The sequence below is a fragment of the Quercus robur genome, chromosome 5, assembly GCF_932294415.1.
Source record: "Quercus robur chromosome 5, dhQueRobu3.1, whole genome shotgun sequence".
NCBI lineage: Eukaryota > Viridiplantae > Streptophyta > Magnoliopsida > Fagales > Fagaceae > Quercus > Quercus robur.
Window position 1 is genome coordinate 32,683,689 of NC_065538.1, and position 24,186 is coordinate 32,707,874.

General features: G+C 52.2%; 68 non-coding genes across 68 annotated transcripts; all 68 read right to left on the bottom strand.

Annotated features, from left to right (window-relative positions):
• Window positions 1-106: 106 nt before the first annotated feature.
• Window positions 107-225, bottom strand: LOC126731285 (5S ribosomal RNA). The gene has a single exon (XR_007658537.1). It is a non-coding gene; the product is annotated as a 5S ribosomal RNA (ribosomal RNA).
• Window positions 226-463: 238 nt separating this feature from the next.
• Window positions 464-582, bottom strand: LOC126731656 (5S ribosomal RNA). The gene has a single exon (XR_007658899.1). It is a non-coding gene; the product is annotated as a 5S ribosomal RNA (ribosomal RNA).
• A 238-nt stretch (window positions 583-820) lies between these two features.
• On the bottom strand, window positions 821-939 carry LOC126731668 (5S ribosomal RNA). Its single transcript, XR_007658910.1, has one exon. It is a non-coding gene; the product is annotated as a 5S ribosomal RNA (ribosomal RNA).
• Window positions 940-1,176: 237 nt separating this feature from the next.
• LOC126731679 (5S ribosomal RNA) lies at window positions 1,177-1,295 on the bottom strand. Its single transcript, XR_007658922.1, has one exon. It is a non-coding gene; the product is annotated as a 5S ribosomal RNA (ribosomal RNA).
• A 238-nt stretch (window positions 1,296-1,533) lies between these two features.
• On the bottom strand, window positions 1,534-1,652 carry LOC126731691 (5S ribosomal RNA). Its single transcript, XR_007658933.1, has one exon. It is a non-coding gene; the product is annotated as a 5S ribosomal RNA (ribosomal RNA).
• A 238-nt stretch (window positions 1,653-1,890) lies between these two features.
• On the bottom strand, window positions 1,891-2,009 carry LOC126730613 (5S ribosomal RNA). Its single transcript, XR_007657880.1, has one exon. It is a non-coding gene; the product is annotated as a 5S ribosomal RNA (ribosomal RNA).
• Window positions 2,010-2,246: 237 nt separating this feature from the next.
• Window positions 2,247-2,365, bottom strand: LOC126731702 (5S ribosomal RNA). The gene has a single exon (XR_007658944.1). It is a non-coding gene; the product is annotated as a 5S ribosomal RNA (ribosomal RNA).
• Window positions 2,366-2,602: 237 nt separating this feature from the next.
• On the bottom strand, window positions 2,603-2,721 carry LOC126730543 (5S ribosomal RNA). Its single transcript, XR_007657814.1, has one exon. It is a non-coding gene; the product is annotated as a 5S ribosomal RNA (ribosomal RNA).
• Window positions 2,722-2,959: 238 nt separating this feature from the next.
• On the bottom strand, window positions 2,960-3,078 carry LOC126730614 (5S ribosomal RNA). Its single transcript, XR_007657881.1, has one exon. It is a non-coding gene; the product is annotated as a 5S ribosomal RNA (ribosomal RNA).
• A 238-nt stretch (window positions 3,079-3,316) lies between these two features.
• LOC126730779 (5S ribosomal RNA) lies at window positions 3,317-3,435 on the bottom strand. Its single transcript, XR_007658042.1, has one exon. It is a non-coding gene; the product is annotated as a 5S ribosomal RNA (ribosomal RNA).
• A 238-nt stretch (window positions 3,436-3,673) lies between these two features.
• LOC126731714 (5S ribosomal RNA) lies at window positions 3,674-3,792 on the bottom strand. Its single transcript, XR_007658956.1, has one exon. It is a non-coding gene; the product is annotated as a 5S ribosomal RNA (ribosomal RNA).
• A 236-nt stretch (window positions 3,793-4,028) lies between these two features.
• On the bottom strand, window positions 4,029-4,147 carry LOC126731287 (5S ribosomal RNA). Its single transcript, XR_007658538.1, has one exon. It is a non-coding gene; the product is annotated as a 5S ribosomal RNA (ribosomal RNA).
• A 237-nt stretch (window positions 4,148-4,384) lies between these two features.
• LOC126731725 (5S ribosomal RNA) lies at window positions 4,385-4,503 on the bottom strand. Its single transcript, XR_007658967.1, has one exon. It is a non-coding gene; the product is annotated as a 5S ribosomal RNA (ribosomal RNA).
• A 238-nt stretch (window positions 4,504-4,741) lies between these two features.
• On the bottom strand, window positions 4,742-4,860 carry LOC126731736 (5S ribosomal RNA). The gene has a single exon (XR_007658978.1). It is a non-coding gene; the product is annotated as a 5S ribosomal RNA (ribosomal RNA).
• A 236-nt stretch (window positions 4,861-5,096) lies between these two features.
• On the bottom strand, window positions 5,097-5,215 carry LOC126730582 (5S ribosomal RNA). Its single transcript, XR_007657851.1, has one exon. It is a non-coding gene; the product is annotated as a 5S ribosomal RNA (ribosomal RNA).
• A 237-nt stretch (window positions 5,216-5,452) lies between these two features.
• Window positions 5,453-5,571, bottom strand: LOC126730684 (5S ribosomal RNA). The gene has a single exon (XR_007657947.1). It is a non-coding gene; the product is annotated as a 5S ribosomal RNA (ribosomal RNA).
• A 238-nt stretch (window positions 5,572-5,809) lies between these two features.
• Window positions 5,810-5,928, bottom strand: LOC126730615 (5S ribosomal RNA). The gene has a single exon (XR_007657882.1). It is a non-coding gene; the product is annotated as a 5S ribosomal RNA (ribosomal RNA).
• Window positions 5,929-6,165: 237 nt separating this feature from the next.
• Window positions 6,166-6,284, bottom strand: LOC126730546 (5S ribosomal RNA). Its single transcript, XR_007657817.1, has one exon. It is a non-coding gene; the product is annotated as a 5S ribosomal RNA (ribosomal RNA).
• A 238-nt stretch (window positions 6,285-6,522) lies between these two features.
• On the bottom strand, window positions 6,523-6,641 carry LOC126731747 (5S ribosomal RNA). Its single transcript, XR_007658989.1, has one exon. It is a non-coding gene; the product is annotated as a 5S ribosomal RNA (ribosomal RNA).
• A 236-nt stretch (window positions 6,642-6,877) lies between these two features.
• LOC126731288 (5S ribosomal RNA) lies at window positions 6,878-6,996 on the bottom strand. Its single transcript, XR_007658539.1, has one exon. It is a non-coding gene; the product is annotated as a 5S ribosomal RNA (ribosomal RNA).
• A 237-nt stretch (window positions 6,997-7,233) lies between these two features.
• On the bottom strand, window positions 7,234-7,352 carry LOC126730562 (5S ribosomal RNA). Its single transcript, XR_007657832.1, has one exon. It is a non-coding gene; the product is annotated as a 5S ribosomal RNA (ribosomal RNA).
• Window positions 7,353-7,590: 238 nt separating this feature from the next.
• On the bottom strand, window positions 7,591-7,709 carry LOC126731759 (5S ribosomal RNA). Its single transcript, XR_007659000.1, has one exon. It is a non-coding gene; the product is annotated as a 5S ribosomal RNA (ribosomal RNA).
• A 236-nt stretch (window positions 7,710-7,945) lies between these two features.
• LOC126730583 (5S ribosomal RNA) lies at window positions 7,946-8,064 on the bottom strand. The gene has a single exon (XR_007657852.1). It is a non-coding gene; the product is annotated as a 5S ribosomal RNA (ribosomal RNA).
• Window positions 8,065-8,301: 237 nt separating this feature from the next.
• On the bottom strand, window positions 8,302-8,420 carry LOC126731770 (5S ribosomal RNA). The gene has a single exon (XR_007659011.1). It is a non-coding gene; the product is annotated as a 5S ribosomal RNA (ribosomal RNA).
• A 237-nt stretch (window positions 8,421-8,657) lies between these two features.
• LOC126731782 (5S ribosomal RNA) lies at window positions 8,658-8,776 on the bottom strand. The gene has a single exon (XR_007659022.1). It is a non-coding gene; the product is annotated as a 5S ribosomal RNA (ribosomal RNA).
• A 236-nt stretch (window positions 8,777-9,012) lies between these two features.
• LOC126731793 (5S ribosomal RNA) lies at window positions 9,013-9,131 on the bottom strand. The gene has a single exon (XR_007659033.1). It is a non-coding gene; the product is annotated as a 5S ribosomal RNA (ribosomal RNA).
• Window positions 9,132-9,368: 237 nt separating this feature from the next.
• On the bottom strand, window positions 9,369-9,487 carry LOC126731805 (5S ribosomal RNA). The gene has a single exon (XR_007659044.1). It is a non-coding gene; the product is annotated as a 5S ribosomal RNA (ribosomal RNA).
• A 237-nt stretch (window positions 9,488-9,724) lies between these two features.
• LOC126731339 (5S ribosomal RNA) lies at window positions 9,725-9,843 on the bottom strand. The gene has a single exon (XR_007658587.1). It is a non-coding gene; the product is annotated as a 5S ribosomal RNA (ribosomal RNA).
• Window positions 9,844-10,082: 239 nt separating this feature from the next.
• Window positions 10,083-10,201, bottom strand: LOC126731340 (5S ribosomal RNA). Its single transcript, XR_007658588.1, has one exon. It is a non-coding gene; the product is annotated as a 5S ribosomal RNA (ribosomal RNA).
• Window positions 10,202-10,439: 238 nt separating this feature from the next.
• LOC126731817 (5S ribosomal RNA) lies at window positions 10,440-10,558 on the bottom strand. Its single transcript, XR_007659055.1, has one exon. It is a non-coding gene; the product is annotated as a 5S ribosomal RNA (ribosomal RNA).
• A 238-nt stretch (window positions 10,559-10,796) lies between these two features.
• On the bottom strand, window positions 10,797-10,915 carry LOC126731830 (5S ribosomal RNA). The gene has a single exon (XR_007659067.1). It is a non-coding gene; the product is annotated as a 5S ribosomal RNA (ribosomal RNA).
• A 236-nt stretch (window positions 10,916-11,151) lies between these two features.
• On the bottom strand, window positions 11,152-11,270 carry LOC126730584 (5S ribosomal RNA). Its single transcript, XR_007657853.1, has one exon. It is a non-coding gene; the product is annotated as a 5S ribosomal RNA (ribosomal RNA).
• A 237-nt stretch (window positions 11,271-11,507) lies between these two features.
• On the bottom strand, window positions 11,508-11,626 carry LOC126731841 (5S ribosomal RNA). The gene has a single exon (XR_007659078.1). It is a non-coding gene; the product is annotated as a 5S ribosomal RNA (ribosomal RNA).
• Window positions 11,627-11,864: 238 nt separating this feature from the next.
• LOC126731853 (5S ribosomal RNA) lies at window positions 11,865-11,983 on the bottom strand. The gene has a single exon (XR_007659089.1). It is a non-coding gene; the product is annotated as a 5S ribosomal RNA (ribosomal RNA).
• A 235-nt stretch (window positions 11,984-12,218) lies between these two features.
• On the bottom strand, window positions 12,219-12,337 carry LOC126731865 (5S ribosomal RNA). The gene has a single exon (XR_007659100.1). It is a non-coding gene; the product is annotated as a 5S ribosomal RNA (ribosomal RNA).
• A 237-nt stretch (window positions 12,338-12,574) lies between these two features.
• On the bottom strand, window positions 12,575-12,693 carry LOC126731877 (5S ribosomal RNA). Its single transcript, XR_007659111.1, has one exon. It is a non-coding gene; the product is annotated as a 5S ribosomal RNA (ribosomal RNA).
• A 238-nt stretch (window positions 12,694-12,931) lies between these two features.
• On the bottom strand, window positions 12,932-13,050 carry LOC126731888 (5S ribosomal RNA). Its single transcript, XR_007659122.1, has one exon. It is a non-coding gene; the product is annotated as a 5S ribosomal RNA (ribosomal RNA).
• A 238-nt stretch (window positions 13,051-13,288) lies between these two features.
• Window positions 13,289-13,407, bottom strand: LOC126731899 (5S ribosomal RNA). The gene has a single exon (XR_007659133.1). It is a non-coding gene; the product is annotated as a 5S ribosomal RNA (ribosomal RNA).
• A 238-nt stretch (window positions 13,408-13,645) lies between these two features.
• Window positions 13,646-13,764, bottom strand: LOC126731910 (5S ribosomal RNA). Its single transcript, XR_007659144.1, has one exon. It is a non-coding gene; the product is annotated as a 5S ribosomal RNA (ribosomal RNA).
• Window positions 13,765-14,002: 238 nt separating this feature from the next.
• On the bottom strand, window positions 14,003-14,121 carry LOC126731922 (5S ribosomal RNA). The gene has a single exon (XR_007659155.1). It is a non-coding gene; the product is annotated as a 5S ribosomal RNA (ribosomal RNA).
• A 236-nt stretch (window positions 14,122-14,357) lies between these two features.
• LOC126731933 (5S ribosomal RNA) lies at window positions 14,358-14,476 on the bottom strand. Its single transcript, XR_007659167.1, has one exon. It is a non-coding gene; the product is annotated as a 5S ribosomal RNA (ribosomal RNA).
• Window positions 14,477-14,714: 238 nt separating this feature from the next.
• LOC126731790 (5S ribosomal RNA) lies at window positions 14,715-14,833 on the bottom strand. The gene has a single exon (XR_007659030.1). It is a non-coding gene; the product is annotated as a 5S ribosomal RNA (ribosomal RNA).
• Window positions 14,834-15,071: 238 nt separating this feature from the next.
• LOC126731946 (5S ribosomal RNA) lies at window positions 15,072-15,190 on the bottom strand. Its single transcript, XR_007659170.1, has one exon. It is a non-coding gene; the product is annotated as a 5S ribosomal RNA (ribosomal RNA).
• A 236-nt stretch (window positions 15,191-15,426) lies between these two features.
• LOC126730586 (5S ribosomal RNA) lies at window positions 15,427-15,545 on the bottom strand. Its single transcript, XR_007657854.1, has one exon. It is a non-coding gene; the product is annotated as a 5S ribosomal RNA (ribosomal RNA).
• A 237-nt stretch (window positions 15,546-15,782) lies between these two features.
• Window positions 15,783-15,901, bottom strand: LOC126731957 (5S ribosomal RNA). The gene has a single exon (XR_007659172.1). It is a non-coding gene; the product is annotated as a 5S ribosomal RNA (ribosomal RNA).
• A 236-nt stretch (window positions 15,902-16,137) lies between these two features.
• Window positions 16,138-16,256, bottom strand: LOC126731969 (5S ribosomal RNA). Its single transcript, XR_007659173.1, has one exon. It is a non-coding gene; the product is annotated as a 5S ribosomal RNA (ribosomal RNA).
• A 236-nt stretch (window positions 16,257-16,492) lies between these two features.
• Window positions 16,493-16,611, bottom strand: LOC126731972 (5S ribosomal RNA). The gene has a single exon (XR_007659174.1). It is a non-coding gene; the product is annotated as a 5S ribosomal RNA (ribosomal RNA).
• A 238-nt stretch (window positions 16,612-16,849) lies between these two features.
• Window positions 16,850-16,967, bottom strand: LOC126731700 (5S ribosomal RNA). The gene has a single exon (XR_007658942.1). It is a non-coding gene; the product is annotated as a 5S ribosomal RNA (ribosomal RNA).
• A 237-nt stretch (window positions 16,968-17,204) lies between these two features.
• On the bottom strand, window positions 17,205-17,323 carry LOC126731984 (5S ribosomal RNA). Its single transcript, XR_007659178.1, has one exon. It is a non-coding gene; the product is annotated as a 5S ribosomal RNA (ribosomal RNA).
• Window positions 17,324-17,560: 237 nt separating this feature from the next.
• LOC126731996 (5S ribosomal RNA) lies at window positions 17,561-17,679 on the bottom strand. Its single transcript, XR_007659188.1, has one exon. It is a non-coding gene; the product is annotated as a 5S ribosomal RNA (ribosomal RNA).
• A 237-nt stretch (window positions 17,680-17,916) lies between these two features.
• Window positions 17,917-18,035, bottom strand: LOC126732007 (5S ribosomal RNA). Its single transcript, XR_007659199.1, has one exon. It is a non-coding gene; the product is annotated as a 5S ribosomal RNA (ribosomal RNA).
• A 236-nt stretch (window positions 18,036-18,271) lies between these two features.
• LOC126732019 (5S ribosomal RNA) lies at window positions 18,272-18,390 on the bottom strand. The gene has a single exon (XR_007659210.1). It is a non-coding gene; the product is annotated as a 5S ribosomal RNA (ribosomal RNA).
• A 237-nt stretch (window positions 18,391-18,627) lies between these two features.
• LOC126732030 (5S ribosomal RNA) lies at window positions 18,628-18,746 on the bottom strand. The gene has a single exon (XR_007659218.1). It is a non-coding gene; the product is annotated as a 5S ribosomal RNA (ribosomal RNA).
• Window positions 18,747-18,983: 237 nt separating this feature from the next.
• On the bottom strand, window positions 18,984-19,102 carry LOC126732042 (5S ribosomal RNA). The gene has a single exon (XR_007659228.1). It is a non-coding gene; the product is annotated as a 5S ribosomal RNA (ribosomal RNA).
• Window positions 19,103-19,341: 239 nt separating this feature from the next.
• Window positions 19,342-19,460, bottom strand: LOC126732047 (5S ribosomal RNA). The gene has a single exon (XR_007659233.1). It is a non-coding gene; the product is annotated as a 5S ribosomal RNA (ribosomal RNA).
• A 238-nt stretch (window positions 19,461-19,698) lies between these two features.
• Window positions 19,699-19,817, bottom strand: LOC126732049 (5S ribosomal RNA). The gene has a single exon (XR_007659234.1). It is a non-coding gene; the product is annotated as a 5S ribosomal RNA (ribosomal RNA).
• A 238-nt stretch (window positions 19,818-20,055) lies between these two features.
• On the bottom strand, window positions 20,056-20,174 carry LOC126732050 (5S ribosomal RNA). Its single transcript, XR_007659235.1, has one exon. It is a non-coding gene; the product is annotated as a 5S ribosomal RNA (ribosomal RNA).
• Window positions 20,175-20,410: 236 nt separating this feature from the next.
• Window positions 20,411-20,529, bottom strand: LOC126732051 (5S ribosomal RNA). The gene has a single exon (XR_007659236.1). It is a non-coding gene; the product is annotated as a 5S ribosomal RNA (ribosomal RNA).
• Window positions 20,530-20,767: 238 nt separating this feature from the next.
• On the bottom strand, window positions 20,768-20,886 carry LOC126731835 (5S ribosomal RNA). The gene has a single exon (XR_007659072.1). It is a non-coding gene; the product is annotated as a 5S ribosomal RNA (ribosomal RNA).
• A 238-nt stretch (window positions 20,887-21,124) lies between these two features.
• Window positions 21,125-21,243, bottom strand: LOC126732052 (5S ribosomal RNA). Its single transcript, XR_007659237.1, has one exon. It is a non-coding gene; the product is annotated as a 5S ribosomal RNA (ribosomal RNA).
• A 236-nt stretch (window positions 21,244-21,479) lies between these two features.
• LOC126730587 (5S ribosomal RNA) lies at window positions 21,480-21,598 on the bottom strand. The gene has a single exon (XR_007657855.1). It is a non-coding gene; the product is annotated as a 5S ribosomal RNA (ribosomal RNA).
• A 238-nt stretch (window positions 21,599-21,836) lies between these two features.
• Window positions 21,837-21,955, bottom strand: LOC126732053 (5S ribosomal RNA). The gene has a single exon (XR_007659238.1). It is a non-coding gene; the product is annotated as a 5S ribosomal RNA (ribosomal RNA).
• Window positions 21,956-22,191: 236 nt separating this feature from the next.
• Window positions 22,192-22,310, bottom strand: LOC126732054 (5S ribosomal RNA). Its single transcript, XR_007659239.1, has one exon. It is a non-coding gene; the product is annotated as a 5S ribosomal RNA (ribosomal RNA).
• A 236-nt stretch (window positions 22,311-22,546) lies between these two features.
• On the bottom strand, window positions 22,547-22,665 carry LOC126731404 (5S ribosomal RNA). Its single transcript, XR_007658651.1, has one exon. It is a non-coding gene; the product is annotated as a 5S ribosomal RNA (ribosomal RNA).
• Window positions 22,666-22,903: 238 nt separating this feature from the next.
• On the bottom strand, window positions 22,904-23,022 carry LOC126732055 (5S ribosomal RNA). Its single transcript, XR_007659240.1, has one exon. It is a non-coding gene; the product is annotated as a 5S ribosomal RNA (ribosomal RNA).
• A 237-nt stretch (window positions 23,023-23,259) lies between these two features.
• LOC126732056 (5S ribosomal RNA) lies at window positions 23,260-23,378 on the bottom strand. The gene has a single exon (XR_007659241.1). It is a non-coding gene; the product is annotated as a 5S ribosomal RNA (ribosomal RNA).
• Window positions 23,379-23,615: 237 nt separating this feature from the next.
• LOC126732057 (5S ribosomal RNA) lies at window positions 23,616-23,734 on the bottom strand. The gene has a single exon (XR_007659242.1). It is a non-coding gene; the product is annotated as a 5S ribosomal RNA (ribosomal RNA).
• A 237-nt stretch (window positions 23,735-23,971) lies between these two features.
• Window positions 23,972-24,090, bottom strand: LOC126732059 (5S ribosomal RNA). The gene has a single exon (XR_007659244.1). It is a non-coding gene; the product is annotated as a 5S ribosomal RNA (ribosomal RNA).
• Between the last annotated feature and the right edge of the window lie 96 nt (window positions 24,091-24,186).

A 24,186-nucleotide genomic window follows, 5' to 3' on the forward strand; every position in this document is an offset into this window, starting at 1 on the left:
TCGTATTTTTGGCCTGGGGCAGACTAAGCCTACGAAGCGAGCGTGCTGGACCGCCGTAAACGGTAAGCCCGGCGACAAAAAAAAAAAAAATCCGAAGAAAAAGAGAGGGGTGCAACACGAGGACTTCCCAGGAGGTCACCCATCCTAGTACTACTCTCGCCCAAACACGCTTAACTGCGGAGTTCTGATGGGATCCGATGCATTAGTGTTGGTATGATCGCACCCATCAGCATAAGCGCGTTAAATCCTTATAAAGGATCCGAATGCAGCGATGCACTCTAACACCAGGGAGCTGCAGCCCGAGGGCATTTCCAGATCGCCACCACCAAATTAGCACCCAAAACGAGATCAGCGGCTCGTATTTTTGGCCTGGGGCAGACTAAGCCTACGAAGCGAGCGTGCTGGACCGCCGTAAACGGTAAGCCCGGCGACAAAAAAAAAAAAAAATCCGAAGAAAAAGAGAGGGGTGCAACACGAGGACTTCCCAGGAGGTCACCCATCCTAGTACTACTCTCGCCCAAACACGCTTAACTGCGGAGTTCTGATGGGATCCGGTGCATTAGTGTTGGTATGATCGCACCCATCAGCATAAGCGCGTTAAATCCTTATAAAGGATCCGAATGCAGCGATGCACTCTAACACCAGGGAGCTGCAGCCCGAGGGCATTTCCAGATCGCCGCCATCAAATTAGCACCCAAAACGAGTTCAGCGGCTCGTATTTTTGGCCTGGGGCAGACTAAGCCTACGAAGCGAGCGTGCTGGACCGCCGTAAACGGCAAGCCCGGCAACAAAAAAAAAAAAAAATCCGAAGAAAAAGAGAGGGGTGCAACACGAGGACTTCCCAGGAGGTCACCCATCCTAGTACTACTCTCGCCCAAACACGCTTAACTGCGGAGTTCTGATGGGATCCGGTGCATTAGTGTTGGTATGATCGCACCCATCAGCATAAGCGCGTTAAATCCTTATAAAGGATCCGAATGCAGCGATGCACTCTAACACCAGGGAGCTGCAGCCCGAGGGCATTTCCAGATCGCCGCCACCAAATTAGCACCCAAAACGAGATCAGCGGCTCGTATTTTTGGCCTGGGGCAGACTAAGCCTACGAAGCGAGCGTGCTGGACCGCCGTAAACGGTAAGCCCGGCGACAAAAAAAAAAAAAATCCGAAGAAAAAGAGAGGGGTGCAACACGAGGACTTCCCAGGAGGTCACCCATCCTAGTACTACTCTCGCCCAAACACGCTTAACTGCGGAGTTCTGATGGGATCCGGTGCATTAGTGTTGGTATGATCGCACCCATCAGCATAAGCGCGTTAAATCCTTATAAAGGATCCGAATGCAGCGATGCACTCTAACACCAGGGAGCTGCAGCCCGAGGGCATTTCCAGATCGCCGCCACCAAATTAGCACCCAAAACGAGATCAGCGGCTCGTATTTTTGGCCTGGGGCAGACTAAGCCTACGAAGCGAGCGTGCTGGACCGCCGTAAACGGTAAGCCCGGCGACAAAAAAAAAAAAAAAACCGAAGAAAAAGAGAGGGGTGCAACACGAGGACTTCCCAGGAGGTCACCCATCCTAGTACTACTCTCGCCCAAACACGCTTAACTGCGGAGTTCTGATGGGATCCGGTGCATTAGTGTTGGTATGATCGCACCCATCAGCATAAGCGCGTTAAATCCTTATAAGGGATCCGAATGCAGCGATGCACTCTAACACAAGGGAGCTGCAGCCCGAGGGCATTTCCAGATCGCCGCCACCAAATTAGCACCCAAAACGAGATCAGCGGCTCGTATTTTTGGCCTGGGGCAGACTAAGCCTACGAAGCGAGCGTGCTGGACCGCCGTAAACGGTAAGCCCGGCGACAAAAAAAAAAAAAAATCCGAAGAAAAAGAGAGGGGTGCAACACGAGGACTTCCCAGGAGGTCACCCATCCTAGTACTACTCTCGCCCAAACACGCTTAACTGCAGAGTTCTGATGGGATCTGGTGCATTAGTGTTGGTATGATCGCACCCATCAGCATAAGCGCGTTAAATCCTTATAAAGGATCCGAATGCAGCGATGCACTCTAACACCAGGGAGCTGCAGCCCGAGGGCATTTCCAGATCGCCGCCACCAAATTAGCACCCAAAACGAGTTCAGCGGCTCGTATTTTTGGCCTGGGGCAGACTAAGCCTACGAAGCGAGCGTGCTGGACCGCCGTAAACGGTAAGCCCGGCAATAAAAAAAAAAAAAATCCGAAGAAAAAGAGAGGGGTGCAACACGAGGACTTCCCAGGAGGTCACCCATCCTAGTACTACTCTCGCCCAAACACGCTTAACTGCGGAGTTCTGATGGGATCCGGTGCATTAGTGTTGGTATGATCGCACCCATCAGCATAAGCGCGTTAAATCCTTATAAAGGATCCGAATGCAGCGATGCACTCTAACACCAGGGAGCTGCAGCCCGAGGGCATTTCCAGATCGCCGCCACCAAATTAGCACCCAAAACGAGATCAGCGGCTCGTATTTTTGGCCTGGGGCAGACTAAGCCTACGAAGCGAGCGTGCTGGACCGCCGTAAACGGTAAGCCCGGCGACAAAAAAAAAAAAAATCTGAAGAAAAAGAGAGGGGTGCAACACGAGGACTTCCCAGGAGGTCACCCATCCTAGTACTACTCTCGCCCAAACACGCTTAACTGCGGAGTTCTGATGGGATCCGGTGTATTAGTGTTGGTATGATCGCACCCATCAGCATAAGCGCGTTAAATCCTTATAAAGGATCCGAATGCAGCGATGCACTCTAACACCAGGGAGCTGCAGCCCGAGGGCATTTCCAGATCGCCACCACCAAATTAGCACCCAAAACGAGATCAGCGGCTCGTATTTTTGGCCTGGGGCAGACTAAGCCTACGAAGCGAGCGTGCTGGACCGCCGTAAACGGTAAGCCCGGCGACAAAAAAAAAAAAAAATCCGAAGAAAAAGAGAGGGGTGCAACACGAGGACTTCCCAGGAGGTCACCCATCCTAGTACTACTCTCGCCCAAACACGCTTAACTGCAGAGTTCTGATGGGATCTGGTGCATTAGTGTTGGTATGATCGCACCCATCAGCATAAGCGCGTTAAATCCTTATAAAGGATCCGAATGCAGCGATGCACTCTAACACCAGGGAGCTGCAGCCCGAGGGCATTTCCAGATCGCCGCCATCAAATTAGCACCCAAAACGAGTTCAGCGGCTCGTATTTTTGGCCTGGGGCAGACTAAGCCTACGAAGCGAGCGTGCTGGACCGCCGTAAACGGTAAGCCCGGCAACAAAAAAAAAAAAAAATCCGAAGAAAAAGAGAGGGGTGCAACACGAGGACTTCCCAGGAGGTCACCCATCCTAGTACTACTCTCGCCCAAACACGCTTGACTGCGGAGTTCTGATGGGATCCGGTGCATTAGTGTTGGTATGATCGCACCCATCAGCATAAGCGCGTTAAATCCTTATAAAGGATCCGAATGCAGCGATGCACTCTAACACCAGGGAGCTGCAGCCCGAGGGCATTTCCAGATCGCCGCCACCAAATTAGCACCCAAAACGAGATCAGCGGCTCGTATTTTTGGCCTGGGGCAGACTAAGCCTACGAAGCGAGCGTGCTGGACCGCCATAAATGGTAAGCCCGGCGACAAAAAAAAAAAAAAATCCGAAGAAAAAGAGAGGGGTGCAACACGAGGACTTCCCAGGAGGTCACCCATCCTAGTACTACTCTCGCCCAAACACGCTTAACTGCGGAGTTCTGATGGGATCCGGTGCATTAGTGTTGGTATGATCGCACCCATCAGCATAAGCGCGTTAAATCATTATAAAGGATCCGAATGAAGCGATGCACTCTAACACCAGGGAGCTGCAGCCCGAGGGCATTTCCAGATCGCCGCCACCAAATTAGCACCCAAAACGAGTTCAGCGGCTCGTATTTTTGGCCTGGGGCAGACTAAGCCAACGAAGCGAGCGTGCTGGACCGCCGTAAACGGTAAGCCCGGCGACAAAAAAAAAAAAATCCGAAGAAAAAGAGAGGGGTGCAACACGAGGACTTCCCAGGAGGTCACCCATCCTAGTACTACTCTCGCCCAAACACGCTTAACTGCGGAGTTCTGATGGGATCCGATGCATTAGTGTTGGTATGATCGCACCCATCAGCATAAGCGCGTTAAATCCTTATAAAGGATCCGAATGCAGCGATGCACTCTAACACCAGGGAGCTGCAGCCCGAGGGCATTTCCAGATCGCCGCCACCAAATCAGCACCCAAAACGAGATCAGCGGCTCGTATTTTTGGCCTGGGGCAGACTAAGCCTACGAAGCGAGCGTGCTGGACCGCCGTAAACGGTAAGCCCGGCGACAAAAAAAAAAAAAATCCGAAGAAAAAGAGAGGGGTGCAACACGAGGACTTCCCAGGAGGTCACCCATCCTAGTACTACTCTCGCCCAAACACGCTTAACTGCGGAGTTCTGATGGGATCCGGTGCATTAGTGTTGGTATGATCGCACCCATCAGCATAAGCGCGTTAAATCCTTATAAAGGATCCGAATGCAGCGATGCACTCTAACACCAGGGAGCTGCAGCCCGAGGGCATTTCCAGATCGCCGCCACCAAATTAGCACCCAAAACGAGATCAGCGGCTCGTATTTTTGGCCTGGGGCAGACTAAGCCTACGAAGCAAGCGTGCTGGACCGCCGTAAACGGTAAGCCCGGCGACAAAAAAAAAAAAAAATCCGAAGAAAAAGAGAGGGGTGCAACACGAGGACTTCCCAGGAGGTCACCCATCCTAGTACTACTCTCGCCCAAACACGCTTAACTGCGGAGTTCTGATGGGATCCGGTGCATTAGTGTTGGTATGATCGCACCCATCAGCATAAGCGCGTTAAATCCTTATAAAGGATCCGAATGCAGCGATGCACTCTAACACCAGGGAGCTGCAGCCCGAGGGCATTTCCAGATCGCCGCCACCAAATTAGCACCCAAAACGAGTTCAGCGGCTCGTATTTTTGGCCTGGGGCAGACTAAGCCTACGAAGCGAGCGTGCTGGACCGCCGTAAACGGTAAGCCCGGCGACAAAAAAAAAAAAATCCGAAGAAAAAGAGAGGGGTGCAACACGGGGACTTCCCAGGAGGTCACCCATCCTAGTACTACTCTCGCCCAAACACGCTTAACTGCGGAGTTCTGATGGGATCCGGTGCATTAGTGTTGGTATGATCGCACCCATCAGCATAAGCGCGTTAAATCCTTATAAAGGATCCGAATGCAGCGATGCACTCTAACACCAGGGAGCTGCAGCCCGAGGGCATTTCCAGATCGCCGCCACCAAATTAGCACCCAAAACGAGATCAGCGGCTCGTATTTTTGGCCTGGGGCAGACTAAGCCTACGAAGCGAGCGTGCTGGACCGCCGTAAACGGTAAGCCCGGCAACAAAAAAAAAAAAAATCCGAAGAAAAAGAGAGGGGTGCAACACGAGGACTTCCCAGGAGGTCACCCATCCTAGTACTACTCTCGCCCATACACGCTTAACTGCGGAGTTCTGATGGGATCCGGTGCATTAGTGTTGGTATGATCGCACCCATCAGCATAAGCGCGTTAAATCCTTATAAAGGATCCGAATGCAGCGATGCACTCTAACACCAGGGAGCTGCAGCCCGAGGGCATTTCCAGATCGCCGCCACCAAATTAGCACCCAAAACGAGTTCAGCGGCTCGTATTTTTGGCCTGGGGCAGACTAAGCCTACGAAGCGAGCGTGCTGGACCGCCGTAAACGGTAAGCCCGGCGACAAAAAAAAAAAAAAATCCGAAGAAAAAGAGAGGGGTGCAACACGAGGACTTCCCAGGAGGTCACCCATCCTAGTACTACTCTCGCCCAAACACGCTTAACTGCAGAGTTCTGATGGGATCTGGTGCATTAGTGTTGGTATGATCGCACCCATCAGCATAAGCGCGTTAAATCCTTATAAAGGATCCGAATGCAGCGATGCACTCTAACACCAGGGAGCTGCAGCCCGAGGGCATTTCCAGATCGCCGCCATCAAATTAGCACCCAAAACGAGTTCAGCGGCTCGTATTTTTGGCCTGGGGCAGACTAAGCCTACGAAGCGAGCGTGCTGGACCGCCGTAAACGGTAAGCCCGGCAACAAAAAAAAAAAAAATCCGAAGAAAAAGAGAGGGGTGCAACACGAGGACTTCCCAGGAGGTCACCCATCCTAGTACTACTCTCGCCCAAACACGCTTGACTGCGGAGTTCTGATGGGATCCGGTGCATTCGTGTTGGTATGATCGCACCCATCAGCATAAGCGCGTTAAATCCTTATAAAGGATCCGAATGCAGCGATGCACTCTAACACCAGGGAGCTGCAGCCCGAGGGCATTTCCAGATCGCCGCCACCAAATTAGCACCCAAAACGAGATCAGCGGCTCGTATTTTTGGCCTGGGGCATACTAAGCCTACGAAGCGAGCGTGCTGGACCGCCTTAAACGGTAAGCCCGGCGACAAAAAAAAAAAAAAATCCGAAGAAAAAGAGAGGGGTGCAACACGAGGACTTCCCAGGAGGTCACCCATCCTAGTACTACTCTCGCCCAAACACGCTTAACTGCGGAGTTCTGATGGGATCCGGTGCATTAGTGTTGGTATGATCGCACCCATCAGCATAAGCGCGTTAAATCATTATAAAGGATCCGAATGAAGCGATGCACTCTAACACCAGGGAGCTGCAGCCCGAGGGCATTTCCAGATCGCCGCCACCAAATTAGCACCCAAAACGAGTTCAGCGGCTCGTATTTTTGGCCTGGGGCAGACTAAGCCAACGAAGCGAGCGTGCTGGACCGCCGTAAACGGTAAGCCCGGCGACAAAAAAAAAAAAATCCGAAGAAAAAGAGAGGGGTGCAACACGAGGACTTCCCAGGAGGTCACCCATCCTAGTACTACTCTCGCCCAAACACGCTTAACTGCGGAGTTCTGATGGGATCCGATGCATTAGTGTTGGTATGATCGCACCCATCAGCATAAGCGCGTTAAATCCTTATAAAGGATCCGAATGCAGCGATGCACTCTAACACCAGGGAGCTGCAGCCCGAGGGCATTTCCAGATCGCCGCCACCAAATTAGCACCCAAAACGAGATCAGCGGCTCGTATTTTTGGCCTGGGGCAGACTAAGCCTACGAAGCGAGCGTGCTGGACCGCCGTAAACGGTAAGCCCGGCGACAAAAAAAAAAAAAATCCGAAGAAAAAGAGAGGGGTGCAACACGAGGACTTCCCAGGAGGTCACCCATCCTGGTACTACTCTCGCCCAAACACGCTTAACTGCGGAGTTCTGATGGGATCCGGTGCATTAGTGTTGGTATGATCGCACCCATCAGCATAAGCGCGTTAAATCCTTATAAAGGATCCGAATGCAGCGATGCACTCTAACACCAGGGAGCTGCAGCCCGAGGGCATTTCCAGATCGCCGCCACCAAATTAGCACCCAAAACGAGATCAGCGGCTCGTATTTTTGGCCTGGGGCAGACTAAGCCTACGAAGCGAGCGTGCTGGACCGCCGTAAACGGTAAGCCCGGCGACAAAAAAAAAAAAAAATCCGAAGAAAAAGAGAGGGGTGCAACACGAGGACTTCCCAGGAGGTCACCCATCCTAGTACTACTCTCGCCCAAACACGCTTAACTGCGGAGTTCTGATGGGATCCGGTGCATTAGTGTTGGTATGATCGCACCCATCAGCATAAGCGCGTTAAATCCTTATAAAGGATCCGAATGCAGCGATGCACTCTAACACCAGGGAGCTGCAGCCCGAGGGCATTTCCAGATCGCCGCCACCAAATTAGCACCCAAAACGAGTTCAGCGGCTCGTATTTTTGGCCTGGGGCAGACTAAGCCTACGAAGCGAGCGTGCTGGACCGCCGTAAACGGTAAGCCCGGCGACAAAAAAAAAAAAATCCGAAGAAAAAGAGAGGGGTGCAACACGGGGACTTCCCAGGAGGTCACCCATCCTAGTACTACTCTCGCCCAAACACGCTTAACTGCGGAGTTCTGATGGGATCCGGTGCATTAGTGTTGGTATGATCGCACCCATCAGCATAAGCGCGTTAAATCCTTATAAAGGATCCGAATGCAGCGATGCACTCTAACACCAGGGAGCTGCAGCCCGAGGGCATTTCCAGATCGCCGCCACCAAATTAGCACCCAAAACGAGATCAGCGGCTCGTATTTTTGGCCTGGGGCAGACTAAGCCTACGAAGCGAGCGTGCTGGACCGCCGTAAACGGTAAGCCCGGCAAAAAAAAAAAAAAAAATCCGAAGAAAAAGAGAGGGGTGCAACACGAGGACTTCCCAGGAGGTCACCCATCCTAGTACTACTCTCGCCCAAACACGCTTAACTGCGGAGTTCTGATGGGATCCGGTGCATTAGTGTTGGTATGATCGCACCCATCAGCATAAGCGCGTTAAATCCTTATAAAGGATCCGAATGCAGCGATGCACTCTAACACCAGGGAGCTGCAGCCCGAGGGCATTTCCAGATCGCCGCCACCAAATTAGCACCCAAAACGAGTTCAGCGGCTCGTATTTTTGGCCTGGGGCAGACTAAGCCTACGAAGCGAGCGTGCTGGACCGCCGTAAACGGTAAGCCCGGCGACAAAAAAAAAAAAAATCCGAAGAAAAAGAGAGGGGTGCAACACGAGGACTTCCCAGGAGGTCACCCATCCTAGTACTACTCTCGCCCAAACACGCTTAACTGCGGAGTTCTGATGGGATCCGGTGCATTAGTGTTGGTATGATCGCACCCATCAGCATAAGCGCGTTAAATCCTTATAAGGGATCCGAATGCAGCGATGCACTCTAACACCAGGGAGCTGCAGCCCGAGGGCATTTCCAGATCGCCGCCACCAAATTAGCACCCAAAACGAGTTCAGCGTTTCGTATTTTTGTCCTGGGGCAGACTAAGCCTACGAAGCGAGCGTGCTGGACCGCCGTAAATGGTAAGCCCGGTGACAAAAAAAAAAAAATCCGAGGAAAAAGAGAGGGGTGCAACACGAGGACTTCCCAGGAGGTCACCCATCCTAGTACTACTCTCGCCCAAACACGCTTAACTGCGGAGTTCTGATGGGATCCGGTGCATTAGTGTTGGTATGATCGCACCCATCAGCATAAGCGCGTTAAATCCTTATAAAGGATCCGAATGCAGCGATGCACTCTAACACCAGGGAGCTGCAGCCCGAGGGCATTTCCAGATCGCCGCCACCAAATTAGCACCCAAAACGAGATCAGCGGCTCGTATTTTTGGCCTGGGGCAGACTAAGCCTACGAAGCGAGCGTGCTGGACCGCCGTAAACGGTAAGCCCGGCGACAAAAAAAAAAAAAATCCGAAGAAAAAGAGAGGGGTGCAACACGAGGACTTCCCAGGAGGTCACCCATCCTAGTACTACTCTCGCCCAAACACGCTTAACTGCGGAGTTCTGATGGGATCCGGTGCATTAGTGTTGGTATGATCGCACCCATCAGCATAAGCGCGTTAAATCCTTATAAAGGATCCGAATGCAGCGATGCACTCTAACACCAGGGAGCTGCAGCCCGAGGGCATTTCCAGATCGCCACCACCAAATTAGCACCCAAAACGAGATCAGCGGCTCGTATTTTTGGCCTGGGGCAGACTAAGCCTACGAAGCGAGCGTGCTGGACCGCCGTAAACGGTAAGCCCGGCGACAAAAAAAAAAAAAATCCGAAGAAAAAGAGAGGGGTGCAACACGAGGACTTCCCAGGAGGTCACCCATCCTTGTACTACTCTCGCCCAAACACGCTTAACTGCGGAGTTCTGATGGGATCCGGTGCATTAGTGTTGGTATGATCGCACCCATCAGCATAAGCGCGTTAAATCCTTATAAAGGATCCGAATGCAGCGATGCACTCTAACACCAGGGAGCTGCAGCCCGAGGGCATTTCCAGATCGCCGCCATCAAATTAGCACCCAAAACGAGTTCAGCGGCTCGTATTTTTGGCCTGGGGCAGACGAAGCCTACGAAGCGAGCGTGCTGGACCGCCGTAAACGGTAAGCCCGGCAACAAAAAAAAAAAAAAAATCCGAAGAAAAAGAGAGGGGTGCAACACGAGGACTTCCCAGGAGGTCACCCATCCTTGTACTACTCTCGCCCAAACACGCTTAACTGCGGAGTTCTGATGGGATCCGGTGCATTAGTGTTGGTATGATCGCACCCATCAGCATAAGCGCGTTAAATCCTTATAAAGGATCCGAATGCAGCGATGCACTCTAACACCAGGGAGCTGCAGCCCGAGGGCATTTCCAGATCGCCGCCACCAAATTAGCACCCAAAACGAGATCAGCGGCTCGTATTTTTGGCCTGGGGCAGACTAAGCCTACGAAGCGAGCGTGCTGGACCGCCATAAACGGTAAGCCCGGCGACAAAAAAAAAAAAAAATCCGAAGAAAAAGAGAGGGGTGCAACACGAGGACTTCCCAGGAGGTCACCCATCCTAGTACTACTCTCGCCCAAACACGCTTAACTGCGGAGTTCTGATGGGATCCGGTGCATTAGTGTTGGTATGATCGCACCCATCAGCATAAGCGCGTTAAATCATTATAAAGGATCCGAATGAAGCGATGCACTCTAACACCAGGGAGCTGCAGCCCGAGGGCATTTCCAGATCGCCGCCACCAAATTAGCACCCAAAACGAGATCAGCGGCTCGTATTTTTGGCCTGGGGCAGACTAAGCCTACGAAGCGAGCGTGCTGGACCGCCATAAACGGTAAGCCCGGCGACAAAAAAAAAAAAAAATCCGAAGAAAAAGAGAGGGGTGCAACACGAGGACTTCCCAGGAGGTCACCCATCCTAGTACTACTCTCGCCCAAACACGCTTAACTGCGGAGTTCTGATGGGATCCGGTGCATTAGTGTTGGTATGATCGCACCCATCAGCATAAGCGCGTTAAATCCTTATAAAGGATCCGAATGCAGCGATGCAATCTAACACCAGGGAGCTGCAGCCCGAGGGCATTTCCAGATCGCCGCCACCAAATTAGCACCCAAAACGAGATCAGCGGCTCGTATTTTTGGCCTGGGGCAGACTAAGCCTACGAAGCGAGCGTGCTGGACCGCCGTAAACGGTAAGCCCGGCGACAAAAAAAAAAAAATCCGAAGAAAAAGAGAGGGGTGCAACACGGGGACTTCCCAGGAGGTCACCCATCCTAGTACTACTCTCGCCCAAACACGCTTAACTGCGGAGTTCTGATGGGATCCGGTGCATTAGTGTTGGTATGATCGCACCCATCAGCATAAGCGCGTTAAATCCTTATAAAGGATCCGAATGCAGCGATGCACTCTAACACCAGGGAGCTGCAGCCCGAGGGCATTTCCAGATCGCCGCCACCAAATTAGCACCCAAAACGAGATCAGCGGCTCGTATTTTTGGCCTGGGGCAGACTAAGCCTACGAAGCGAGCATGCTGGACCGCCGTAAACGGTAAGCCCGGCAACAAAAAAAAAAAAAATCCGAAGAAAAAGAGAGGGGTGCAACACGAGGACTTCCCAGGAGGTCACCCATCCTAGTACTACTCTCGCCCAAACACGCTTAACTGCGGAGTTCTGATGGGATCCGGTGCATTAGTGTTGGTATGATCGCACCCATCAGCATAAGCGCGTTAAATCCTTATAAAGGATCCGAATGCAGCGATGCACTCTAACACCAGGGAGCTGCAGCCCGAGGGCATTTCCAGATCGCCGCCACCAAATTAGCACCCAAAACGAGTTCAGCGGCTCGTATTTTTGGCCTGGGGCAGACTAAGCCTACGAAGCGAGCGTGCTGGACCGCCGTAAACGGTAAGCCCGGCGAAAAAAAAAAAAAAAAATCCGAAGAAAAAGAGAGGGGTGCAACACGAGGACTTCCCAGGAGGTCACCCATCCTAGTACTACTCTCGCCCAAACACGCTTAACTGCGGAGTTCTGATGGGATCCGGTGCATTAGTGTTGGTATGATCGCACCCATCAGCATAAGCGCGTTAAATCCTTATAAGGGATCCGAATGCAGCGATGCACTCTAACACCAGGGAGCTGCAGCCCGAGGGCATTTCCAGATCGCCGCCACCAAATTAGCACCCAAAACGAGTTCAGCGTTTCGTATTTTTGGCCTGGGGCAGACTAAGCCTACGAAGCGAGCGTGCTGGACCGCCGTAAATGGTAAGCCCGGTGACAAAAAAAAAAAATCCGAGGAAAAAGAGAGGGGTGCAACACGAGGACTTCCCAGGAGGTCACCCATCCTAGTACTACTCTCGCCCAAACACGCTTAACTGCGGAGTTCTGATGGGATCCGGTGCATTAGTGTTGGTATGATCGCACCCATCAGCATAAGCGCGTTAAATCCTTATAAAGGATCCGAATGCAGCGATGCACTCTAACACCAGGGAGCTGCAGCCCGAGGGCATTTCCAGATCGCCGCCACCAAATTAGCACCCAAAACGAGATCAGCGGCTCGTATTTTTGGCCTGGGGCAGACTAAGCCTACGAAGCGAGCGTGCTGGACCGCCGTAAACGGTAAGCCCGGCGACAAAAAAAAAAAAAATCCGAAGAAAAAGAGAGGGGTGCAACACGAGGACTTCCCAGGAGGTCACCCATCCTAGTACTACTCTCGCCCAAACACGCTTAACTGCGGAGTTCTGATGGGATCCGGTGCATTAGTGTTGGTATGATCGCACCCATCAGCATAAGCGCGTTAAATCCTTATAAAGGATCCGAATGCAGCGATGCACTCTAACACCAGGGAGCTGCAGCCCGAGGGCATTTCCAGATCGCCACCACCAAATTAGCACCCAAAACGAGATCAGCGGCTCGTATTTTTGGCCTGGGGCAGACTAAGCCTACGAAGCGAGCGTGCTGGACCGCCGTAAACGGTAAGCCCGGCGACAAAAAAAAAAAAAAATCCGAAGAAAAAGAGAGGGGTGCAACACGAGGACTTCCCAGGAGGTCACCCATCCTAGTACTACTCTCGCCCAAACACGCTTAACTGCGGAGTTCTGATGGGATCCGGTGCATTAGTGTTGGTATGATCGCACCCATCAGCATAAGCGCGTTAAATCCTTATAAAGGATCCGAATGCAGCGATGCACTCTAACACCAGGGAGCTGCAGCCCGAGGGCATTTCCAGATCGCCGCCATCAAATTAGCACCCAAAACGAGTTCAGCGGCTCGTATTTTTGGCCTGGGGCAGACGAAGCCTACGAAGCGAGCGTGCTGGACCGCCGTAAACGGTAAGCCCGGCAACAAAAAAAAAAAAAAATCCGAAGAAAAAGAGAGGGGTGCAACACGAGGACTTCCCAGGAGGTCACCCATCCTAGTACTACTCTCGCCCAAACACGCTTAACTGCGGAGTTCTGATGGGATCCGGTGCATTAGTGTTGGTATGATCGCACCCATCAGCATAAGCGCGTTAAATCCTTATAAAGGATCCGAATGCAGCGATGCACTCTAACACCAGGGAGCTGCAGCCCGAGGGCATTTCCAGATCGCCGCCACCAAATTAGCACCCAAAACGAGATCAGCGGCTCGTATTTTTGGCCTGGGGCAGACTAAGCCTACGAAGCGAGCGTGCTGGACCGCCATAAACGGTAAGCCCGGCGACAAAAAAAAAAAAAAATCCGAAGAAAAAGAGAGGGGTGCAACACGAGGACTTCCCAGGAGGTCACCCATCCTAGTACTACTCTCGCCCAAACACGCTTAACTGCGGAGTTCTGATGGGATCCGGTGCATTAGTGTTGGTATGATCGCACCCATCAGCATAAGCGCGTTAAATCATTATAAAGGATCCGAATGAAGCGATGCACTCTAACACCAGGGAGCTGCAGCCCGAGGGCATTTCCAGATCGCCGCCACCAAATTAGCACCCAAAACGAGATCAGCGGCTCGTATTTTTGGCCTGGGGCAGACTAAGCCTACGAAGCGAGCGTGCTGGACCGCCATAAACGGTAAGCCCGGCGACAAAAAAAAAAAAAAATCCGAAGAAAAAGAGAGGGGTGCAACACGAGGACTTCCCAGGAGGTCACCCATCCTAGTACTACTCTCGCCCAAACACGCTTAACTGCGGAGTTCTGATGGGATCCGGTGCATTAGTGTTGGTATGATCGCACCCATCAGCATAAGCGCGTTAAATCATTATAAAGGATCCGAATGAAGCGATGCACTCTAACACCAGGGAGCTGCAGCCCGAGGACATTTCCAGATCGCCGCCACCAAATTAGCACCCAAAACGAGTTCAACGGCTCGTATTTTTGGCCTGGGGCAGACTAAGCCTACGAAGCGAGCGTGCTGGACCGCCGTAAACGGTAAGCCCAGCGACAAAAAAAAAAAAATCCGAAGAAAAAGAGAGGGGTGCAACACGAGGACTTCCCAGGAGGTCACCCATCCTAGTACTACTCTCGCCCAAACACGCTTAACTGCGGAGTTCTGATGGGATCCGGTGCATTAGTGTTGGTATGATCGCACCCATCAGCATAAGCGCGTTAAATCCTTATAAAGGATCCGAATGCAGCGATGCACTCTAACACCAGGGAGCTGCAGCCCGAGGGCATTTCCAGATCGCCGCCACCAAATTAGCACCCAAAACGAGATCAGCGGCTCGTATTTTTGGCCTGGGGCAGACTAAGCCTACGAAGCGAGCGTGCTGGACCGCCGTAAACGGTAAGCCCGGCGACAAAAAAAAAAAAAAATCCGAAGAAAAAGAGAGGGGTGCAACACGAGGACTTCCCAGGAGGTCACCCATCCTAGTACTACTCTCTCCCAAACACGCTTAACTGCGGAGTTCTGATGGGATCCGATGCATTAGTGTTGGTATGATCGCACCCATCAGCATAAGCGCGTTAAATCCTTATAAAGGATCCGAATGCAGCGATGCACTCTAACACCAGGGAGCTGCAGCCCGAGGGCATTTCCAGATCGCCGCCACCAAATTAGCACCCAAAACGAGATCAGCGGCTCGTATTTTTGGCCTGGGGCAGACTAAGCCTACGAAGCGAGCGTGCTGGACCGCCGTAAACGGTAAGCCCGGCGACAAAAAAAAAAAAAAATCCGAAGAAAAAGAGAGGGGTGCAACACGAGGACTTCCCAGGAGGTCACCCATCCTAGTACTACTCTCGCCCAAACACGCTTAACTGCGGAGTTCTGATGGGATCCGGTGCATTAGTGTTGGTATGATCGCACCCATCAGCATAAGCGCGTTAAATCCTTATAAAGGATCCGAATGCAGCGATGCACTCTAACACCAGGGAGCTGCAGCCCGAGGGCATTTCCAGATCGCCGCCACCAAATTAGCACCCAAAACGAGTTCAGCGGCTCGTATTTTTGGCCTGGGGCAGACTAAGCCTACGAAGCGAGCGTGCTGGACCGCCGTAAACGGTAAGCCCGGCGACAAAAAAAAAAAAATCCGAAGAAAAAGAGAGGGGTGCAACACGGGGACTTCCCAGGAGGTCACCCATCCTAGTACTACTCTCGCCCAAACACGCTTAACTGCGGAGTTCTGATGGGATCCGGTGCATTAGTGTTGGTATGATCGCACCCATCAGCATAAGCGCGTTAAATCCTTATAAAGGATCCGAATGCAGCGATGCACTCTAACACCAGGGAGCTGCAGCCCGAGGGCATTTCCAGATCGCCGCCACCAAATTAGCACCCTAAACGAGATCAGCGGCTCGTATTTTTGGCCTGGGGCAGACTAAGCCTACGAAGCGAGCGTGCTGGACCGCCGTAAACGGTAAGCCCGGCGACAAAAAAAAAAAAAATCCGAAGAAAAAGAGAGGGGTGCAACACGAGGACTTCCCAGGAGGTCACCCATCCTAGTACTACTCTCGCCCAAACACGCTTAACTGCGGAGTTCTGATGGGATCCGGTGCATTAGTGTTGGTATGATCGCACCCATCAGCATAAGCGCGTTAAATCCTTATAAAGGATCCGAATGCAGCGATGCACTCTAACACCAGGGAGCTGCAGCCCGAGGGCATTTCCAGATCGCCGCCACCAAATTAGCACCCAAAACGAGTTCAGCGGCTCGTATTTTTGGCCTGGGGCAGACTAAGCCTACGAAGCGAGCGTGCTGGACCGCCGTAAACGGTAAGCCCGGCGACAAAAAAAAAAAAATCCGAAGAAAAAGAGAGGGGTGCAACACGAGGACTTCCCAGGAGGTCACCCATCCTAGTACTACTCTCGCCCAAACACGCTTAACTGCGGAGTTCTGATGGGATCCGGTGCATTAGTGTTGGTATGATCGCACCCATCAGCATAAGCGCGTTAAATCCTTATAAGGGATCCGAATGCAGCGATGCACTCTAACACCAGGGAGCTGCAGCCCGAGGGCATTTCCAGATCGCCGCCACCAAATTAGCACCCAAAACGAGTTCAGCGGCTCGTATTTTTGGCCTGGGGCAGACTAAGCCTACGAAGCGAGCGTGCTGGACCGCCGTAAATGGTAAGCCCGGCGACAAAAAAAAAAAAATCCGAAGAAAAAGAGAGGGGTGCAACACGAGGACTTCCCAGGAGGTCACCCATCCTAGTACTACTCTCGCCCAAACACGCTTAACTGCGGAGTTCTGATGGGATCCGGTGCATTAGTGTTGGTATGATCGCACCCATCAGCATAAGCGCGTTAAATCCTTATAAAGGATCCGAATGCAGCGATGCACTCTAACACCAGGGAGCTGCAGCCCGAGGGCATTTCCAGATCGCCGCCACCAAATTAGCACCCAAAACGAGATCAGCGGCTCGTATTTTTGGCCTGGGGCAGACTAAGCCTACGAAGCGAGCGTGCTGGACCGCCGTAAATGGTAAGCCCGGCGACAAAAAAAAAAAAAAATCCGAAGAAAAAGAGAGGGGTGCAACACGAGGACTTCCCAGGAGGTCCCCATCCTAGTACTACTCTCGCCCAAACACGCTTAACTGCGGAGTTCTGATGGGATCCGGTGCATTAGTGTTGGTATGATCGCACCCATCAGCATAAGCGCGTTAAATCCTTATAAAGGATCCGAATGCAGCGATGCACTCTAACACCAGGGAGCTGCAGCCCGAGGGCATTTCCAGATCGCCGCCACCAAATTAGCACCCAAAACGAGATCAGCGGCTCGTATTTTTGGCCTGGGGCAGACTAAGCCTACGAAGCGAGCGTGCTGGACCGCCGTAAACGGTAAGCCCGGCGACAAAAAAAAAAAAAATCCGAAGAAAAAGAGAGGGGTGCAACACGAGGACTTCCCAGGAGGTCACCCATCCTAGTACTACTCTCGCCCAAACACGCTTAACTGCGGAGTTCTGATGGGATCCGGTGCATTAGTGTTGGTATGATCGCACCCATCAGCATAAGCGCGTTAAATCCTTATAAAGGATCCGAATGCAGCGATGCACTCTAACACCAGGGAGCTGCAGCCCGAGGGCATTTCCAGATCGCCACCACCAAATTAGCACCCAAAACGAGATCAGCGGCTCGTATTTTTGGCCTGGGGCAGACTAAGCCTACGAAGCGAGCGTGCTGGACCGCCGTAAACGGTAAGCCCGGCAACAAAAAAAAAAAAAATCCGAAGAAAAAGAGAGGGGTGCAACACGAGGACTTCCCAGGAGGTCACCCATCCTAGTACTACTCTCGCCCAAACACGCTTAACTGCGGAGTTCTGATGGGATCCGGTGCATTAGTGTTGGTATGATCGCACCCATCAGCATAAGCGCGTTAAATCCTTATAAAGGATCCGAATGCAGCGATGCACTCTAACACCAGGGAGCTGCAGCCCGAGGGCATTTCCAGATCGCCGCCACCAAATTAGCACCCAAAACGAGTTCAGCGGCTCGTATTTTTGGCCTGGGGCAGACTAAGCCTACGAAGCGAGCGTGCTGGACCGCCGTAAACGGTAAGCCCGGCGACAAAAAAAAAAAAAATCCGAAGAAAAAGAGAGGGGTGCAACACGAGGACTTCCCAGGAGGTCACCCATCCTAGTACTACTCTCGCCCAAACACGCTTAACTGCGGAGTTCTGATGGGATCCGGTGCATTAGTGTTGGTATGATCGCACCCATCAGCATAAGCGCGTTAAATCCTTATAAGGGATCCGAATGCAGCGATGCACTCTAACACCAGGGAGCTGCAGCCCGAGGGCATTTCCAGATCGCCGCCACCAAATTAGCACCCAAAACGAGTTCAGCGTTTCGTATTTTTGGCCTGGGGCAGACTAAGCCTACGAAGCGAGCGTGCTGGACCGCCGTAAATGGTAAGCCCGGTGACAAAAAAAAAAAAATCCGAGGAAAAAGAGAGGGGTGCAACACGAGGACTTCCCAGGAGGTCACCCATCCTAGTACTACTCTCGCCCAAACACGCTTAACTGCGGAGTTCTGATGGGATCCGGTGCATTAGTGTTGGTATGATCGCACCCATCAGCATAAGCGCGTTAAATCCTTATAAAGGATCCGAATGCAGCGATGCACTCTAACACCAGGGAGCTGCAGCCCGAGGGCATTTCCAGATCGCCGCCACCAAATTAGCACCCAAAACGAGATCAGCGGCTCGTATTTTTGGCCTGGGGCAGACTAAGCCTACGAAGCGAGCGTGCTGGACCGCCGTAAACGGTAAGCCCGGCGACAAAAAAAAAAAAAATCCGAAGAAAAAGAGAGGGGTGCAACACGAGGACTTCCCAGGAGGTCACCCATCCTAGTACTACTCTCGCCCAAACACGCTTAACTGCGGAGTTCTGATGGGATCCGGTGCATTAGTGTTGGTATGATCGCACCCATCAGCATAAGCGCGTTAAATCCTTATAAAGGATCCGAATGCAGCGATGCACTCTAACACCAGGGAGCTGCAGCCCGAGGGCATTTCCAGATCGCCACCACCAAATTAGCACCCAAAACGAGATCAGCGGCTCGTATTTTTGGCCTGGGGCAGACTAAGCCTACGAAGCGAGCGTGCTGGACCGCCGTAAACGGTAAGCCCGGCGACAAAAAAAAAAAAAATCCGAAGAAAAAGAGAGGGGTGCAACACGAGGACTTCCCAGGAGGTCACCCATCCTAGTACTACTCTCGCCCAAACACGCTTAACTGCGGAGTTCTGATGGGATCCGGTGCATTAGTGTTGGTATGATCGCACCCATCAGCATAAGCGCGTTAAATCCTTATAAAGGATCCGAATGCAGCGATGCACTCTAACACCAGGGAGCTGCAGCCCGAGGGCATTTCCAGATCGCCGCCATCAAATTAGCACCCAAAACGAGTTCAGCGACTCGTATTTTTGGCCTGGGGCAGACGAAGCCTACGAAGCGAGCGTGCTGGACCGCCGTAAACGGTAAGCCCGGCAACAAAAAAAAAAAAAAAATCCGAAGAAAAAGAGAGGGGTGCAACACGAGGACTTCCCAGGAGGTCACCCATCCTAGTACTACTCTCGCCCAAACACGCTTAACTGCGGAGTTCTGATGGGATCCGGTGCATTAGTGTTGGTATGATCGCACCCATCAGCATAAGCGCGTTAAATCCTTATAAAGGATCCGAATGCAGCGATGCACTCTAACACCAGGGAGCTGCAGCCCGAGGGCATTTCCAGATCGCCGCCACCAAATTAGCACCCAAAACGAGATCAGCGGCTCGTATTTTTGGCCTGGGGCAGACTAAGCCTACGAAGCGAGCGTGCTGGACCGCCATAAACGGTAAGCCCGGCGACAAAAAAAAAAAAAAATCCGAAGAAAAAGAGAGGGGTGCAACACGAGGACTTCCCAGGAGGTCACCCATCCTAGTACTACTCTCGCCCAAACACGCTTAACTGCGGAGTTCTGATGGGATCCGGTGCATTAGTGTTGGTATGATCGCACCCATCAGCATAAGCGCGTTAAATCATTATAAAGGATCCGAATGAAGCGATGCACTCTAACACCAGGGAGCTGCAGCCCGAGGGCATTTCCAGATCGCCGCCACCAAATTAGCACCCAAAACGAGATCAGCGGCTCGTATTTTTGGCCTGGGGCAGACTAAGCCTACGAAGCGAGCGTGCTGGACCGCCATAAACGGTAAGCCCGGCGACAAAAAAAAAAAAAAATCCGAAGAAAAAGAGAGGGGTGCAACACGAGGACTTCCCAGGAGGTCACCCATCCTAGTACTACTCTCGCCCAAACACGCTTAACTGCGGAGTTCTGATGGGATCCGGTGCATTAGTGTTGGTATGATCGCACCCATCAGCATAAGCGCGTTAAATCATTATAAAGGATCCGAATGTAGCGATGCACTCTAACACCAGGGAGCTGCAGCCCGAGGGCATTTCCAGATCGCCGCCACCAAATTAGCACCCAAAACGAGTTCAACGGCTCGTATTTTTGGCCTGGGGCAGACTAAGCCTACGAAGCGAGCGTGCTGGACCGCCGTAAACGGTAAGCCCGGCGACAAAAAAAAAAAAATCCGAAGAAAAAGAGAGGGGTGCAACACGAGGACTTCCCAGGAGGTCACCCATCCTAGTACTACTCTCGCCCAAACACGCTTAACTGCGGAGTTCTGATGGGATCCGGTGCATTAGTGTTGGTATGATCGCACCCATCAGCATAAGCGCGTTAAATCCTTATAAAGGATCCGAATGCAGCGATGCACTCTAACACCAGGGAGCTGCAGCCCGAGGGCATTTCCAGATCGCCGCCACCAAATCAGCACCCAAAACGAGATCAGCGGCTCGTATTTTTGGCCTGGGGCAGACTAAGCCTACGAAGCGAGCGTGCTGGACCGCCGTAAACGGTAAGCCCGGCGACAAAAAAAAAAAAAAATCCGAAGAAAAAGAGAGGGGTGCAACACTAGGACTTCCCAGGAGGTCACCCATCCTAGTACTACTCTCTCCCAAACACGCTTAACTGCGGAGTTCTGATGGGATCCGATGCATTAGTGTTGGTATGATCGCACCCATCAGCATAAGCGCGTTAAATCCTTATAAAGGATCCGAATGCAGCGATGCACTCTAACACCAGGGAGCTGCAGCCCGAGGGCATTTCCAGATCGCCGCCACCAAATTAGCACCCAAAACGAGATCAGCGGCTCGTATTTTTGGCCTGGGGCAGACTAAGCCTACGAAGCGAGCGTGCTGGACCGCCGTAAACGGTAAGCCCGGCGACAAAAAAAAAAAAAAATCCGAAGAAAAAGAGAGGGGTGCAACACGAGGACTTCCCAGGAGGTCACCCATCCTAGTACTACTCTCGCCCAAACACGCTTAACTGCGGAGTTCTGATGGGATCCGGTGCATTAGTGTTGGTATGATCGCACCCATCAGCATAAGCGCGTTAAATCCTTATAAAGGATCCGAATGCAGCGATGCACTCTAACACCAGGGAGCTGCAGCCCGAGGGCATTTCCAGATCGCCGCCACCAAATTAGCACCCAAAACGAGTTCAGCGGCTCGTATTTTTGGCCTGGGGCAGACTAAGCCTACGAAGCGAGCGTGCTGGACCGCCGTAAACGGTAAGCCCGGCGACAAAAAAAAAAAAATCCGAAGAAAAAGAGAGGGGTGCAACACGGGGACTTCCCAGGAGGTCACCCATCCTAGTACTACTCTCGCCCAAACACGCTTAACTGCGGAGTTCTGATGGGATCCGGTGCATTAGTGTTGGTATGATCGCACCCATCAGCATAAGCGCGTTAAATCCTTATAAAGGATCCGAATGCAGCGATGCACTCTAACACCAGGGAGCTGCAGCCCGAGGGCATTTCCAGATCGCCGCCACCAAATTAGCACCCAAAACGAGATCAGCGGCTCGTATTTTTGGCCTGGGGCAGACTAAACCTACGAAGCGAGCGTGCTGGACCGCCGTAAACGGTAAGCCCGGCGACAAAAAAAAAAAAAAATCCGAAGAAAAAGAGAGGGGTGCAACACGAGGACTTCCCAGGAGGTCACCCATCCTAGTACTACTCTCGCCCAAACACGCTTAACTGCGGAGTTCTGATGGGATCCGGTGCATTAGTGTTGGTATGATCGCACCCATCAGCATAAGCGCGTTAAATCCTTATAAAGGATCCGAATGCAGCGATGCACTCTAACACCAGGGAGCTGCAGCCCGAGGGCATTTCCAGATCGCCGCCACCAAATTAGCACCCAAAACGAGTTCAGCGGCTCGTATTTTTGGCCTGGGGCAGACTAAGCCTACGAAGCGAGCGTGCTGGACCGCCGTAAACGGTAAGCCCGGCGACAAAAAAAAAAAAATCCGAAGAAAAAGAGAGGGGTGCAACACGAGGACTTCCCAGGAGGTCACCCATCCTAGTACTACTCTCGCCCAAACACGCTTAACTGCGGAGTTCTGATGGGATCCGGTGCATTAGTGTTGGTATGATCGCACCCATCAGCATAAGCGCGTTAAATCCTTATAAGGGATCCGAATGCAGCGATGCACTCTAACACCAGGGAGCTGCAGCCCGAGGGCATTTCCAGATCGCCGCCACCAAATTAGCACCCAAAACGAGTTCAGCGGCTCGTATTTTTGGCCTGGGGCAGACTAAGCCTACGAAGCGAGCGTGCTGGACCGCCGTAAATGGTAAGCCCGGCGACAAAAAAAAAAAAATCCGAAGAAAAAGAGAGGGGTGCAACACGAGGACTTCCCAGGAGGTCACCCATCCTAGTACTACTCTCGCCTAAACACGCTTAACTGCGGAGTTCTGATGGGATCCGGTGCATTAGTGTTGGTATGATCGCACCCATCAGCATAAGCGCGTTAAATCCTTATAAAGGATCCGAATGCAGCGATGCACTCTAACACCAGGGAGCTGCAGCCCGAGGGCATTTCCAGATCGCCGCCACCAAATTAGCACCCAAAACGAGATCAGCGGCTCGTATTTTTGGCCTGGGGCAGACTAAGCCTACGAAGCGAGCGTGCTGGACCGCCGTAAACGGTAAGCCCGGCGACAAAAAAAAAAAAAAATCCGAAGAAAAAGAGAGGGGTGCAACACGAGGACTTCCCAGGAGGTCACCCATCCTAGTACTACTCTCGCCCAAACACGCTTAACTGCGGAGTTCTGATGGGATCCGGTGCATTAGTGTTGGTATGATCGCACCCATCAGCATAAGCGCGTTAAATCCTTATAAAGGATCCGAATGCAGCGATGCACTCTAACACCAGGGAGCTGCAGCCCGAGGGCATTTACAGATCGCCACCACCAAATTAGCACCCAAAACGAGATCAGCGGCTCGTATTTTTGGCCTGGGGCAGACTAAGCCTACGAAGCGAGCGTGCTGGACCGCCGTAAACGGTAAGCCCGGCGACAAAAAAAAAAAAAATCCGAAGAAAAAGAGAGGGGTGCAACACGAGGACTTCCCAGGAGGTCACCCATCCTAGTACTACTCTCGCCCAAACACGCTTAACTGCGGAGTTCTGATGGGATCCGGTGCATTAGTGTTGGTATGATCGCACCCATCAGCATAAGCGCGTTAAATCCTTATAAAGGATCCGAATGCAGCGATGCACTCTAACACCAGGGAGCTGCAGCCCGAGGGCATTTCCAGATCGCCGCCACCAAATTAGCACCCAAAACGAGTTCAGCGGCTCGTATTTTTGGCCTGGGGCAGACTAAGCCTACGAAGCGAGCGTGCTGGACCGCCGTAAACGGTAAGCCCGGCGACAAAAAAAAAAAAAATCCGAAGAAAAAGAGAGGGGTGCAACACGAGGACTTCCCAGGAGGTCACCCATCCTAGTACTACTCTCGCCCAAACACGCTTAACTGCGGAGTTCTGATGGGATCCGGTGCATTAGTGTTGGTATGATCGCACCCATCAGCATAAGCGCGTTAAATCCTTATAAAGGATCCGAATGCAGCGATGCACTCTAACACCAGGGAGCTGCAGCCCGAGGGCATTTCCAGATCGCCACCACCAAATTAGCACCCAAAACGAGATCAGCGGCTCGTATTTTTGGCCTGGGGCAGACTAAGCCTACGAAGCGAGCGTGCTGGACCGCCGTAAACGGTAAGCCCGGCGACAAAAAAAAAAAAAATCCGAAGAAAAAGAGAGGGGTGCAACACGAGGACTTCCCAGGAGGTCACCCATCCTAGTACTACTCTCGCCCAAACACGCTTAACTGCGGAGTTCTGATGGGATCCGGTGCATTAGTGTTGGTATGATCGCACCCATCAGCATAAGCGCGTTAAATCCTTATAAAGGATCCGAATGCAGCGATGCACTCTAACACCAGGGAGCTGCAGCCCGAGGGCATTTCCAGATCGCC